This window comes from Benincasa hispida, chromosome 4 (genome assembly GCF_027475165.1).
Source record: "Benincasa hispida cultivar pf3 chromosome 4, pf3_genome.v1.1, whole genome shotgun sequence".
Classification (NCBI taxonomy): domain Eukaryota; kingdom Viridiplantae; phylum Streptophyta; class Magnoliopsida; order Cucurbitales; family Cucurbitaceae; genus Benincasa; species Benincasa hispida.
In genome coordinates this window covers 44,251,381-44,257,189 of record NC_143481.1, presented here as the reverse complement: position 1 = coordinate 44,257,189, position 5,809 = coordinate 44,251,381, and the positions used below count along the sequence as shown (strand labels likewise).

At 29.8% G+C, this 5,809-nt stretch overlaps 1 long non-coding RNA gene across 1 annotated transcript; it reads left to right on the top strand.

The window, feature by feature from the left end:
• Nucleotides 1–3,656: 3,656 nt before the first annotated feature.
• Nucleotides 3,657–4,933, top strand: LOC120075332 (uncharacterized). Its single transcript, XR_005481302.2, has 2 exons — nt 3,657–3,905; nt 4,004–4,933. It is a non-coding gene; the product is annotated as an uncharacterized LOC120075332 (long non-coding RNA).
• The last annotated feature ends 876 nt before the right edge of the window (nt 4,934–5,809 follow it).

Here is a 5,809-nt window from a genome sequence, read left to right as displayed (position 1 = left end):
AAAGCTGAGAAGATTCTAAGAAAAGCCATGAATAGAGAGTAGCGACAAAATAAAGTGCATATCTAGCCATCAATTGGAAATCGTTAAACATTATAATATTATTATTGGAAATTTCTTGGAATGGATGTAGATCGAAATAATTACCTCCATATGGACTTGCAGAAGGGTCAAGCAGCCACAATAGTGTTGTTGTACGTATGACATTAATTATAAAAGCACAACCCATCTATGAATTAAAAACGAATAAAAGAAAAATGGACTTTGTTTTAGTTGCTGCATTAACCCTTTTTTTCAGCTTCCTCATTCTCTCCACCTCCACCGCTCAGCCTCACCACACAAAAATTGTTCCTCTTCCGCCACCACCACCGCCGCCATTGCTTTCACCGTATCAATATGAACTGCAAGCAAGAAGAAGGAGAAGGCCCTCACGCTTTCTGCCGCCACCGCCCAGACGACCATGGCCAAATAGGCCCACCCGTAGTTCTCCCCCACCTCCTTTCTAACACACATTACTACGATGTTCTCATTCGCTTTGCTTTTGTGGAAGATTTTAGTTATTGGGGTTGGGCTATTGGAATAAAATGACTGTTCATAATTAATGTTTTTCACCATTAAGTTTTATTTTTTCCAGTAAAATTAGTGGAGTATTGTTGGGTTAAAACAATGTCCAAATACTCAAGATCAACACTGAAATGATGAAGAAAAGACTAAGAAATATTATATCAAATTCTCGATGTATACATAAATATAACTATCGCGATTTGGCCTCACCACAACAATGTAGAAGACATGAAATATAAAGGATGCCACAATTTTATTCATTACTGCATATTCCTTTATTTGTGAAAGATTACTGGAAACTTTTTAATTTTCAAGTTGTCAAATGGATCTTCTCCTAATTGATAAATTATTTAGTCTATTTTAATTTTTTTTCCTTTTGGTAGAGTATAATGAGTATCTTCCTTTTCAACCATAAGAAAGATTCATAAATTTGTCTCCTTTTGAAATGATAATGTTAATGTTGAACATGTAGTCTTGTTAGCTCATGAAATTTTTATTGTCGTTATTTTATTATTTTTAGTTAGATATTTGATTAGATTTCTAATTTATTAAAATCTTAAATATCTTATTTATATGTTTGAGCCAAAATATTTATTTGATTTTCATGTGTTGAAATTTAACATTTTGTATTCATTACGTTAGTAGAACTAACCATGACAACAATAGAGAACAATATAATAAAATTCGATAGATTCAAAAGATCCAAAATAAATGTATTAGTCATATATCATACATATCTCTAACTTTTTATCTTATTTATTCTCAAATTTACTCTAATAAAAGCGTTGTGCTATTTTTGTAGGAATAAAATAAATTTGGTTGAATCACACAAACATACTAACAAAACCAACAATCATCAAAATTTATATTTCAAGTATTTCAAATATCCAAAAAAAATGTGCAACTAATTTTATATTGTTGTGAATTAACCTAAAATAAGATATATATAGTTTTGGCCATTAATTTTTTTATTTTAATTCGCATGTTAGATATTTGTTATTTAAACTTGTTCTTGACATTTCATAAATAAAATTGATGTTCTAAAAATTTTTAGCCATGTGCATGGTAAGTGTTTTATAGCTAGTCTATACTAAATAGGGCTAAGAGGGAAGAATTTTTTACTTCCCTCTTTGTCCTTAACTTTTTTTTGTAAAGTCTATTTTGCCCTCACATTTATACCTTTTCATGATTCTACATACTCTTTGTAAAAAAAAAAAAAAAAGTACATGAAAAAAAATAACTTCCCTTGCAAGTCCATATAAAAAAAATACAAATTTTCCATGTATGGATGTGATAATCTATTTATAAAAATAAAGAAACTGATAGTCTCATAATCAATTATTGCCAATTTTATGTTAAGGTGATGCCACAAAAAGTTCGTCTATTATAGAAACCTTTCCAAAAATAGTGTGGACTATGAAAATATTGAACGGATCAAGATGAGGCCTTGCAAATTCAGAAACTCATTTCAATGATGGAGAGGTATAGTAATCTATGACTAAGTTAGTAGTGTGTCTTAAGATTTTTTTTTTTAAGATGTTATTTCATTAGAAAATGGAAAAAATTTTGGGTGAGATTTAAGTTTGAATGCGGCTTAGAGAAATAGATTGAAATAGATTGAGTGCCAATTTTCTTTTAAAGTTTTTTGGTGATATTAAATTCAAATTTTAAATACCTAAAATACTTATAGAATAGTAATACATATGTTCTATATCACCACAAAATGCATTGTTTATTTATGGAAACAAAGTTACCAAAAACAACCTAAATGTATTCAGTTTTACAAACCAATATTAATTTTTTTTAACCAAAAAAAAAAGGAAAAAAACCTTATTGCTTGAACCATTTAAGTTTTACAAACTAATCATAACAAAAATAAATGGGTCGCTCGAGGCATCATGCAGCTTCTCTGCATAAACTTTAAATTGTGTATATCAAATCACCTAAATAAAGACAAAAGGTAAAATTGCCAATGACTATAAAATTAATGAAATGCTTATTATTTCAATCTCATGTATATAAACTATTTCGATATAACATTTAACAAACGTTAGAAATACATAACACAAATTGAAAGTATGCAAATAATGAATTAGATCAATAACTCTCAGTAAAAAAGTTAGTTACAGGAATCTATTTCTATAAATATCATGTAAACAGAGTGAATCGAGAGAGTGAATCGAGAGTCTTCATATAATCAACTTGTAATTATTCCTCTTCTCCAAAAAATAAAATCTTTAAATTACTCTTCCAAGTAGATGTAGATCAATTATGACCGAACTATTATAAACACTTGTGTTCTATCTTCTTTCCTCTTCTTTTATATCTGTCTTTCTTTTATTCTGAATGATAGTATTAGATCCATTCCACAAATATTGCTAACTATGTTTTGAGTGCAAAGAAGAAACAATCTCTTTTTATGTGGCTAATCTCAAGACAGAAATTACATTTAAGTTTAACTCTTATCTTTTTATTCTTGCTATCTTTCCAATTGTTCTTGGATTTTTCCTTTGGGAACAACCTTCACCATTGTTTTGGTCTTTCTTTTGAGCTAGAATTTCTAACTCCTTGACCTTGATTGCTGAAATTATAGTATCTGTGGTGATCTTCTCCCTTCCATATTTGAGAGTCACCTTAATCTCTCTATATTCTTCTCGAAGTGAGTTTAATAAGATAATAATTCTTTTTCATCATCTATCTTGTCACTTAAGCTGTTGAATTCAATCGACAACTTCTTGAATTCATTTAGATTATAACTTGAGGATTTGTTTGAATCGATTTTATAGGTAAAAAAACGTTTCTCTAGGGTATGTCGGACTAGGTAAATCCCTTGACTAGATAACAATTTATCTAGCTTCATCCATATTTCGTATGTTATTTCTTTCTGTAATACTTCTCTAATCACGTTATCACTTAAGTTAAAAATAATTGTACCATAAGCTGCACTCTCGATTTCTTCTCTTTCTTATTGGATCACTGATTGAGGCAGTTTTCTTGGGTCTGTGATGACCTTTATAACCTTTTACTGGCCAAGAATGGCCCTTATCTTTGCTTTCCACATAACAAAAGTCTCATTTTCCATCAAACTTTTCAATATCATAGTGTGCCACAATCATTCTTTAATCAAGAAAGTGTTTTTTGGAGCCGTTCTTGTACCTTTCCTGATTTTTACAAATTCTGATACCAATTTGTTATGATTATACGTGTAGGGCTCAGATCAAAGTAGGTGGCTTGCATGCGTGTTGTTATCTGCTTCTTCCCTTCGTGCAACAAAATGATTCATTTTGAAGAAGAAAAAATCAGATTGCTTCTTCATTTATTCTTCTCTTCAGATATTGCTCACGGTATGTTCTCTCGACTTCACTTTTTGATCTTCTATTTCTATTTCTTTGTTTTATTTTCTCGATTGTGAACTTCTAATTTGTTCTGATGTTGAATCCAGATGTATGTTGGAATCATAATGAAGATTATCAAAGAAAGAAAGGGAGAAGGTAGAGAGAAATGAACATAGAGAGATTTAAAGTGGTTCAGCTATTACAATGCCTACATCCACTATGTTTGAGAGAAGATTTTCTTGAAGAATTTCAGAGGAACTTTCTTTGCAACATGAATCAGATAATTATTCTACTACTTTCTTTTGCATTCCAAACAGTTCTATTTAATGATTTTACTCATGAATGACTTTTTATAGAACAAAACTACCTTAATTAAGTTTCAATTTCACACGCAATTAACACTTGTGTTAATTGCTATACTGAGGTCGCACTGATCTCACCTTCAAGGCAGCGGATTCATCCACGCCACAATAATCGTCATTTTGGTTATAACACTCCAAACTTATTAATTCGATTGAAATTTTTTTATGAGTAATTAATATGTGACTATTATTGACAGTCTTCGGGGAAAAAAAAAACACTCATATCTGATATATAATTGCAGTAGAACGATGTTAAGAAAGAATCCAAGAAATTGAATTGGATCGGAACAAATTACATATATGATATACGATATATATCCAATCCAACAGGGAAGCTTAATGAATGTCAAGTAGAAATTGAAAATATACTTAGAGAACAGAAAATGAAAGAGAAAAAACAATAATTTATAACTAAGTAGTGAAAATCATTAATATAATTAGAATGAAAAGAAAAAAACACAGAATCTAGAAAGGAGGAGGCGGTGTCTGTTTAGAGAGAAACTTTCGTGGCCAAGGGAGCTTGGTGGGCTTCGAGCGAAGGGATCTGTTAGCGGTGGCGGCAGCGGCCATAGACGACGGCGGCAAAGTTAGAGAGAGAAGCAACATTAGAAAAGAAAGAAAAAGAGAGGCTTTTGTAACTGAACATGCCATTTTGAGTTTTTTAAGCAGAGCTTTAGGCTAGGGAAGTCTTCCTCAATATATATAGAGAGAGATTTTGGTTGGTGTTGTGCAGAGTTAACGAGTTAGAGTCAACTACACAAAACACTTTACAATGTGTCAAAATATAGTTCAAACTTCCTTTTTTGAATTTTCAAGTCTACACAAATGGACCATCTAATTAATATAATATATAGTACGAAATTTAAATAAATTCCCAGAAAAAAGTGTTGTCAGCAAATCTAATCTTCGTGGAACTAGTATTTAAAATAAATTCAAGAGTTAAAAAGAAGTTTCATGTTGTCACGTGGCATTTTTATTTTTAAAAAATAATTTTTTTCTAATTTTTTTTACATGATAGAGATTTGGAGAACACAAGAGTTAGATGTAGTCTATAGACTATACCTAATTATTGCTTGTTAAAGATGCGATTTAATAATAAAAAGAAAAAAAAAAAACACTCGGATTGAGGAAGAGGAAAATCTAAGAAGCCTCCTCATAATAGCATGATAATATTATAGTTTATGAACATTTAGTAATAGGTTTAGTTGGATTTTGAGATTTTAAAAATGTGATTTAAAAGATTTAGAAAAAGAAATGTGATTTAAAAGATCTTTAGTGTCACTTTGTTCATTTTCTATAGTAACAAAGTAGTTTATTATTATTACTTCTAAAAAAAAGTAGTTTAATATTATAAATTTAATGTTGATATAACTTAAATTTTTTATTTTAAAAAAATAATTGCATAAAAGAATTATTGTAAAGAAAGGAAAGGAGAGAAGGTATTTTCCTATGTAGTTGAGAGATGGAGAAATAAAGAAAAGGAGAAGGAAGGAAAAATGCTAATTTTATCCTAAAATATTTTTTACCCTTCAAAACTAATATTTTTTTCTT